This window comes from Condylura cristata, unplaced genomic scaffold, assembly GCF_000260355.1.
Source record: "Condylura cristata isolate star-nosed mole 26May11 unplaced genomic scaffold, ConCri1.0 scaffold00019, whole genome shotgun sequence".
NCBI lineage: Eukaryota > Metazoa > Chordata > Mammalia > Eulipotyphla > Talpidae > Condylura > Condylura cristata.
Window position 1 is genome coordinate 23,675,839 of NW_004567120.1, and position 10,048 is coordinate 23,685,886.

A 10,048-nucleotide genomic window follows, 5' to 3' on the forward strand; every position below is an offset into this window, starting at 1 on the left:
CACAGACTACAGCTTGCACTTTTTACAGCATTTTTCTATACCAGTACTTCTCAAGTTGTCTGTAGTGAAAGAGGTATTTTTTTTTTTTAATTTCCAGTCTGTTGTGAACAAATACTTTTGTGAAAAGAAGAGTCAGGGGCCCTCTCTGGTAGCACAAAAGGTTAAAGCACAGCACTGCAAAGCTAGCCGCAGCTACTTCAGCGTGAGTTCAATCCCCAGCCAGGGAGGTGACCCACTTGGCACAGCAGACCTCTCCTGTCTCACCAACTGCTCCTCTCAGCAGTGTACTTTGTCAGTTCTGCTCCCCACTCTGTCTCTGGAGGATCCTCTCACCGCCCCTGCACCTCTGGCCTATACCCCAGTTCTGTATGCATAAATAAATAAATGTTTACCAAAAAAAAAAGGCACTTGGATACTCTAGCATTATTAATTTATATAAATGTTTCTAAACGTTCACTTCTTTCTGTTAGCCTTTTAGGCTGGCATCAGTCACAGACCACACCAAGCTGGGCCTTTCTGGAATTCACCTGCTTGGTGAACAATGCAGATGGCATGGACAGTGGGCCCCCTGAGAAAGACCAGCTCCGTTGAGATAATGCCTGTTCCCTACCCACAGCAGTAACAGAAGAGATGCCAGACTGTGGAAGATCTGCCACATGCTAGCAGCCTTGGGGCCTTGAACCTCGCTGAACTTTACTGCCTGCCTCTGTAAAATGGGGAGAATGTCTAATTGTCTCTTTCTCATGAGGCTGTTGTCAGAATGAAGGACCTGGTGGCACAAGAGGTTAGTCTCAGCACTATGAAACTGTCACAGCCACTGCAGTACGAGTTCAATCCCCGGCCAGGGAGCTGACCCACACAGTGCAGCAGACCCCTCCTGACCTGCCTGGCTGCTCCCCTCAGCATTGTGTTTCAGTAGATCTGCCTGTTCTGCTCCCCACTCAGTCTCTGGTGAATCGCCTCACCCCTGCACCTCTGGACTACAGCCCAGTTCCTGTATGCATAAATAAATAAAATCTTTTTTAAAAGAATTAAATGAGATATCACACAGGCTAAAAGGATGGGCCCTGACCCAGGACCACTCTTGCTGTGTGTTATTGCAACAAAGTCTATAAGGTAACAGACGAGTAGCAAAACAGACGAGTAGCAAAACTGCATATTGGTGAAGAGTCCAGGGTCAGGGGTCATTTGATTTCTGGCTTAGAATGCTAGTAGCATTACTACCGCTAGGTGCACAGTCACTTAGCAGAGACTCCATCTTATCGTCTGTACAATGGAGGTAATACTTTTCGCTACCTCATGGGGGCGCGAGGAGGACTGAGTGAGAGTCAGCTTCGGGTCTCACACACAGAAAATGCCCTTGACTGGTATGTTAGATTCCAGTTGTGCCAGAATCCACTCTTTAATCCTAATCCCTATCCTGCTACAGGGAAATGTACCCTCAGTTTTCATATTCGAGTTTGAGAATAAAATTCAGCCACAGCGCACCATGCTAGTGTCTGAGATGCAAAATTACATGCCACTGAACTGACCAGAATCATTTGGTGTAATAGAAGTGTTACAGGGTAGCCCAGAGTGGATTTGGGCTGCCTGTCTGTGGGGGTCTCACCTGGCACCTGTGCGCTTAAAATTCAGTTGTACTGCAGGCAGGCACACACAAAAGGGTCAAATGGGTTTATTTACAAAAGGGGAAAAGAAAAGGAAACAACAACTGGAATATCTTACCGGCTCGGCTCTGCTGACTTGGAGTTCTGGTAACGAGTCACACAGTCCAGAGAGCCGTTTCCAGAGCGAGAGAGCAAGAGACGCAACGGGAACCCTATTTATCCCCCAAAGTCCCAGAATGCCTGCTTAGCTCCGCCCTTGGGTCCTCGCAGTTCTCTCCCTGGTACTGCTGGGAGTTGTAGTTTCCAGTCACTGGAGTAGGGGGTAGAGTCCAGGAAGCCGGAGTAGGGGGTGGAGTCCACAGAGCTCTGCAGAGTTCCTTTAGGACATCCTTCCCCTGAACAGAAGGAACATGGGCAGATGGAACTTAGATTAATAAAACTGTTATTTCCAAAGTGGTTGGAAGATGATTCATTGAGTGGGGAGAAAATATTAAAAATTGTATTTAAATTAAATTTTAACCAAAATAGAAAAAAATAAACTGGACTGTGCCCAACACATGACTAGACACTGGCACCATCATTCAGGCCATTTGTAAGATGATCACTGATGGATGTTCTAAAGGAGGAGCTGGGAATCCACAACCCAAAGGACCCATGACGGCAATCACGCTCTTTCATTTTATTTTTAGCTTATTCAGAACGTTGGCAACTTCTGTGTAGAGTTGTGAATTTAAAGAATCTATCATCTGGTTTTAACTGAGCCAATCCCCCCTCAATGGAGAAGTGGCTTGAAAGAATTTTCACAATGAAACCACAATCTAGGGCCTCCCTGGTGTCCCAAGGGGTTAAAACACGGAACTATGAATCTCTTAGCAGCCACGAGATCCATACCGCGCCAGGGAGTATGACTCACATAACCCAGCAGACCTCTCCTGTTTTGCCAGCTGCTTCCCTGAGCAGTGTATTTCAGTAGATCTGAAACACAAAAAGATCTATTTATGCATACAAGAGCTGGGGTACAGGCCAGAGGTGCAGGGGGTGAGAGGATTCACAAGACAGAGTGGGAAGCAGAACAGGCAGATCTACTGAAATAGCTGCTGAGCAGTGGGTGTGAGAGGAGAGGCCTACTGTACCATGTGGGTCAGCTCTCTGGCCAGGGATCAAACTAGTGCTGAAGCAGCTATGGCTAGATTCATAGTGCTGTGCTTTTAATCCATTGCACCACCAGGGAGGGCCCAAATAAATCTTAAAAAAAAGAAAAAGGAAGAAACCATAGTCTGGCTGAAGATAATATGAAGAATACAAATATAAGTGAACTAAAGGAAAGTGGCAAAATGGATTTTGTTCCCAATCATAGTACAAATTTTCATCAGCCTGTTACAAAGTAAAAGCAACAAGATAAGCTGATTCTGACGAGAAGTCACCAAAACGAAAAAAGAAAACATCAAGAAAGCTACTTAGTCATACCTGCCTTATTAATGATGAACTCACTTTTGTAGAATGGAAGGTACTAGAAGTGGAGGAGGAGGGGCTGGGAGCAAAGGCCAGAGGGGACCCAGTGGGCTGTGGTGGGGGATCATTAGTGCTTTGGTGATGGGTGTGAGGGTTATTTTGTTTTGTCACTACCTTTTGCTAGTGATTTGTTACACAGCAATAGAAGGGGGATGAAAGTAAAAGGACACAAAGATGGCCCATGGGTGTGGGTCAATTTATAGGAAGTTGTCTGACTGTGCACTTATAATTTGTGTATGTCATGATTTTAAGTTTAAAAGTTTTTTTCTGTATATTCCATATATGAGTGAAATCATCCAGTATTTGTCTTTCTCCTTCTGGTATATTTCACTTAGCATCATCCCCTCCAGGTCCCCTCAGGTTGTCACAAATAGCAAGGTTTCATCTTTAGCTAGAGCCGCGTAACATTCCATCGTGTACACATACCACATCTGCTCCTCAAGTCTAAGTTGATATTTCAACCATGATTGAAAAAGTAACTGCCTTTCAGGAAAATGCAGTATACGGGGAGAATATTAGGAAAACAGATATTTGTATTGTCATTGTTATGTAATTTTATTGCCAAAAATATGTTACATACCTAGAAAATCTTTCATATCTGCACACTTAAAAACCTGAAAGTGAAAAGCCCTACCATGTTTTTGAGTTTTTCAAATGTGGAGTTGTTGTGGTTTCAGAACATATTTGTTAAAAACACCAAAGTGCAACAGGAGGCAATCGGTTTCCAGGAACAAATGATCAGCATCAGAAAAACTGACTGCTTACCAACTGAATTTCATCAAAAGCTCTGCATCCTTAGTGGGAGGAATTATCAGTGAGAAACTTGATGTAGAAAGTCCATCCACTGGAATTTGTCCGCATTGAGAGCTGTGTATCTTTTTGAGATACCTTTCTCCTGTCTGACAGCCACTGAAACCAAGTGCTGAAATAAAGCATCTGAGAATCACACTTTGGCAGAGCCATATTGCAGCGTTAAGCCAAGATATATATTTTTTTGAAAATGAAGCATATGCATCACCTTCTGTGTGAGAAAAATACATATATTAATAGTAACATCTTGATGAGTCAAAATAGTTTTTAAAATAGTATTTTAAAAATGGCAAAAATTAAATTTATTTAGCATTTTGTTTAATCCACCCTCATTTCAGCTTAAAAACAATATTGAGGAACTATTGATTTACATCATTCCTTGTATTTTTGAAGTATAGGATTCCCCACAGTCCACCACCAGAGTCCATTGTGTTCCCTCCCTGCTTTGTTCTTGCTGCTCCACAGCCCTATCCTCTCTGGACACCTCAGTTCTATAGTCAGCTTTCAAAGGTTGGGTTTTAAGTTTCACTTTATCTGACCATTTGTTTGGTTTCTCTACATTCCACATATAAGTGACACCTTCCACTATTTGTCTTTCTCCTTCTGACTCATTTCACTGAGCATAATCCCTTCCAGCTCCATCCATGTTGCCGCCACTGGCTTGAGACTCTTTTTGACCACTGAGTAGTATTCCATTATGTATCTATACCACATCTTCTTGATCCAGTCAGCTATTTTGTTATTGTCAAGTTATTTCCATATCTTAGGTATTTTAAGCAGAGCTGCAAATAACATGGGAAGGTAAGCTTCTCTTCAAATTAGTGGTTTTTGTCCTCTTTGGGTACATACCAAGGAAATCTGACTGCTTATCAACTGTTGGGCTGTATGACAGATCCACAATTAATCTTTTGAGGAAACCCCACACTGTTTTCCACAGAACTGGGCCACCCTACATTCCCACCAACAGTGTATGAGGGTTCCCTTTTCTCCACCCTCAGCCACACTAATTGTTTTTAGTCTTTCTGATGTGAGTCATTCTCACGGTGTGAGGTATTATCTCACTGGGGTCTGATTTGCAATTCCCTGATGATAAAAGAGATGATGAGCATTTCCCCCTGTGCTTGTTGACTATCTACATGTCTTATTTGGAGAAGTGCCTATTTAGTTCTTATGCCTATTTTTTAAAAATAATGTAATAGTTTTCTTCTGCCTATTTTTTTTATTTATAACAGTTTATTTTTACATCATTTTGTACATTTTTTTCCCATCTCAATTGTAATCCCCGCGGGTTTCCCATCACCAAGTCACCCGTGTGCCACCACCATAGTCCCGTGCACTTCCCTCCCCACCCCCACCCCGTTTTTGATCCCATGCCCCACTCCACCCCCACAAAATGTCTCTGGTATATGGCTGTTCATTATTCTTGTTATTTTCTCGCCTGGTCCATTATACTCCTGCTATGAGTGAAACCATCCGGTATTACTTTCTCTTCTGGCTTATTTCACTAAGCATGATCTTTTCCAGCTCCATTCAAGTTGTTGCAAAAGACATGTGTTTCTCTTTTTGGTTGCTGAGTAATATTCCATTGTATGTATGTACCACATCTTTTTAATCCAGTCATCTACTTTTGGGCATTTGGGCTGCTTCCATGTTTTTCCAATTGTAAATAAAGCAGCAATAAACATGGGGGTGAAGGTATCTTTTTCAATCAGTGTTTTTGTGTCTTTTGGGTAGATACCTAGGAGTGGGATTGCTGGGTCGTAGAGAAGCTCTATGTTGAGCAGTTTGAGGAACCTCCGAACAGTTTTCCATAGTGGTTGTACTAGTTTGCATTCCTACCATCTCCTGCCTATTTTTAATGGAGCTCTGGGCAAGCCATTAATCAGTCTTGTGTGCGAATTGGATATAAATACCATCTTTTCTATATACATCACAGGCTCGATGCTTAGGTCAAAGAGATCATTTTGAAATATGAAAGCACTCTGAAAACCACAGGGAGGCTTACTACTGCAAGCCTTACATATTACAGCAGCCAAGTCCTCTCAGATAAAGTAAGGAAACGCTATTTTGCTCCCTTCTCTCTCTAGATTTTTCACATTCTCTTCAAGATGACACCATGACTTTCTTACCACAGCCCCTGATACTTGTAGCTCCTTCCTCACATCTACTTAAGGGCCATGGGTGAGCAGAGCGATCATGGGTAGAAACCTGAATTCACCTTAGAAGTACCAGCAATAACCTTCCCCCCAGGTTAAAATCTGTGCGACCTTTCCGTGTTTTCGCATACACCGATTCGCAGTCACACGAGCGCCCTCGTGTGGCATCACGTGGTAATACTTGGACTTGACACTTAGCATTGCAGTATCCAGGAAATGTGTAGTGGAAAATTATTTTCTTGTCACACTTCAGGGCCCATCTTTGATACTTGGGCTCCAAGTTATGCCTTGCAGCCCGAGTCGTAGGCAGAATGACTTTTCTGTTTCCTATTAGTTCCCTTCATTCTGTCATTTTACAAAACCCTCATCTTGTGGCTCAACTGCATCCTACCAGCGTCTATGGTTGTAAGCTTACCCAGTCCCCAAAGATCATAATTTTCCCCCCTAAAATGTATATCACAGTTTACTGAAGGCCTGGGAAAAAATCATTTCAAATTTCTGGTAAAGAATTTTTAATGTGCTTACTAAATGTGCTTTGTTCTATAGTATAAGGGAAAATATTCAAGATGTTAAACTTTACAGCACTCTACTCATGTCAAGATCTGACACAAAGGGGTGGGGGGGTTGGGTGACAAGTGGAGACAGTGACATCTGGCTGTATACCCCCACACATTTATATGCTCTCGCTCAGTAGCAAAGAGCTTTCACTCTGTGGCTTTTTCTGTCTTTGAAAATCATCTGATGATATCTGCTCAGGTCTTTGGAAGAAAGACAACTTATACTTTCTATCTGAAACCTCTAGAATTTTCCTTGCTTCCTCCCTGGGTGAGGGTTATAGAAGCCTGAGGGACTTTACTGCCCATATTCCACACATTTACCTCCTGTTTGTTTTGCACCTGTGAATTGTCTGAATCCACAAGCCTGATTGGCAAACTGCATAGACACACATGCCTTGGACTTCACCCAGGAGCACATTCCTAAGTAACTGTATGGAATAAAACTTGCAGATAACTTACTATTCCCCACTGACTTCCTATATGAAATTGTATCTGAGCTGCTCTCTTCACTGAGATTAATTTCCAAGGTACATCTAACACTTCAGCTGGAAGTTTCTCTGCCTTTGGCCATGCTCTGACCGTTCAATGACATTTGGGCCAAGGAAACGTTAAGATCTCTTCTAGTTTCTGTCATCCAAGATCTATAAACAAACCCCTAAAAACCTTAGCAAGGCCACTAAAGTTTGGAATAGACACCGACTGTCACCATTTGCCATGCAAATAATCTTTTTTTTTAAGATTTATTTATTTATTTATACATACAGAGCTGGGGGGCAGGCCAGAGATGGGGGGAGGGGTGAGAGGATTCACCAGAGACAGAGTGGGGAGCAAAACAGGCAGATCCACTGAGGGGAGCAGCAGACAGGTCAGGAAAAGTCTGCCACGCCATGAGGGTCATCCCCCAGGCCGGGGATCAAACTCGTGCTGCAGTAGCTGTGATAGCTTCACAGTGCTTTGCTTTAACCCATTGAAACAGCGGTGGGGGAGGGACCCATGCAAATATCCTAAATCCAACCTGGGAGACCCTTCCAAAGCCTGGGGGTGAAGGTTTCACCTCACTCCCTCAGAAGAGGTATAGCAGACACCTCAGGTGACTGCATGTTGATTTCAGGAGGGGAATACTCTTCTGTTTGTTTCCCACTCCCTGGAATTAAATTTCAGAGACCCTCTCTACTGAAATAGAGATATGGACTATGGTTCTGAGGAAACAACCACATGGGCAGCTGGTGACCTAGGGTACACATCACTGGCTAAGAAAATGGAAGACAGTGGGGGAGTGCTGAGGCTTCGGTCTCAGGCAACAGAGTTAAGCAAGGACATGTGTGTATGAGTTCAAAGACTGCCCTTGTAGTCTTTGAACTGGAACCAGAGATATTATTAGTGTGATAGGGCAGGGAATTGCCTGCTTAGTGGCAAGGAACATTAATAGCCCAAACATTCTCCCATCCTGCATTTACCGTGCTGGCATTTTGATTAAAAATAAACATTGCTGCAGCTGTTTGCATCCTCTGTGAGTGTGCGTGCAAGTGTGTGGTTTGGTGTTTACAGACTTGGGGTTGCAGAGGGGAGTTTCCAGAGCAACGGAAGTAACTGCTTGTCAGTCAGGGTTCATTTTGAAAATGAAAGCCTGAAAGCTTGAGGCCTGGTCTCTAAGGAATCAGCAGGAGGCAACTTTGGCTACTCGGCTCAATGAAGCAGCCACTGATCACTATCCTTAAATGAACAGACCAAATCTGAGTTGATTTTGGTGCGTGGCAGATCCAGACTGGGGCATGCGGGAGTGAGCATAGGGCTCTCCACACGCATACACGTGTGCACGCACGGTGCCCTCCCCCATCCACACATGACCACAATTCCCCTGGCTGCTAAACCAGAACAACTAACACATTTCTCACACACCTAGTAGGTGCACAAGCATAGTGTGACAGGGTCATCAAGGAGTATACAGTTTAATTGGCATGTCAGAGCAGTCGGTGCCAAAAGCCAGAGGAATGGAATAGTACAGAGGGCTGGGGGAGGGAAAAAAGTCACCCTGGCCTGGGCTGGTCAGAGGAGGTTTACTGGAGAAGGTGAAAATGGCAGCCAACCTTGAAGAGGAGGAAGAACCACCATGGACAGAACCTGAGAGAGGACATTCTAAGTAGATGAGGGCAAGTTCAAGATAGCCTTAGGTTAGCACAAGTTCCTTCATTGGGGCTGGAATTGGGGCTTGATTGATTGTTTTTTCATTTGATAAGTTTGGCTCCAATGCAATCCTTTTGTGCCAGAACAAAGGTTACAGTGTCATACAGACCTGCTCTGCCAGTTTCTGCTGGGTGACCTTGGACAAGTTGCTCTAACCTCTCTGCAGACTTTACCTAGTAAGGACACTTAGCTCGTGAGGTCTTTGAGGAGTAAGAGTTAACTTATATAAAGCCTCCCATGTTATATACATTTATAAATGATGTTTATGTTGTTTATAGTAGTAAATGTTCAGAACTGGTTTACAAATGAATAGGTCATCATGAAGGAAAGCTCGAGATATTTAGGGCTGATTCCAATATTTGAGGGCCAAGGCAGAAAAACCAGTCACCTTCCGGCCTAGGCTGTTGAAACTAGCTTTCTGCCCCTGGAATTCCCAGAATCATCTTCCTAAACACCACCTGAATTGTGGCTGTGTCCCACTCTGGCTCAAGGAGCTTCTATGGCTCTAAGTAGTTATTCACTGACAAACTCCCTAACATGGGGTGCGAGGGAGGAAGGAGATAAAAACTGCCAGTTATAGAGGCCAAAGAAGAGCAAAGAGGAGGCCAGTATTGGGGTAAAAAAGTAAAATCTCCTCTTCTTTCAACAGCCCTTGAAGCTCTGAATTCGCCGAAATCAGCAGTTTGCTCAGCGAGATGGTAGAGACACCTCTCTGAAGTACGCAGGGGTTCCGTGGCTGACTCAGATTCACCTGTACCAGCGAGCTCAAGCCAACCTGGGAAAAAGAAGGAAGAGGGCGGAGACTGGAGCTGGGAGCCGCGGGAGGAAGCAGGGAGCACCCCTCTCGGTTCCCTCGAAGGGCCTCTGCCTGAACCCTGATCTCGGGTTTCCCCGCAGGAATCCCGGGGAGCTCCGCGAGCTGTGGGGAGGGTCAAGGCTACACAAAGGGCGGGTGACTCCTGTCACATGGGGCAGCCAAGCTGCCTTCGTGAATGCTAGACGCGGGACAAAGGCAGCTGGGGACAAAGTGCAGAGGCTCCTGGTGCGATAACAGGCGACGGCGAAGGAAGGGGGCGGGAGCTAGCGCCCGGAGCTCAGGGATCCCGCTCCCCCGGCGGGGCCTAGGCTGGCAGCCAAGGCTCTGCCCGCGGGGAAGGGGCGCCCTCCCGCCCCATCACCCTGCAGCTGCTGGGTGCGGAGAGTCCGGCCGCGGGCGCCGCGG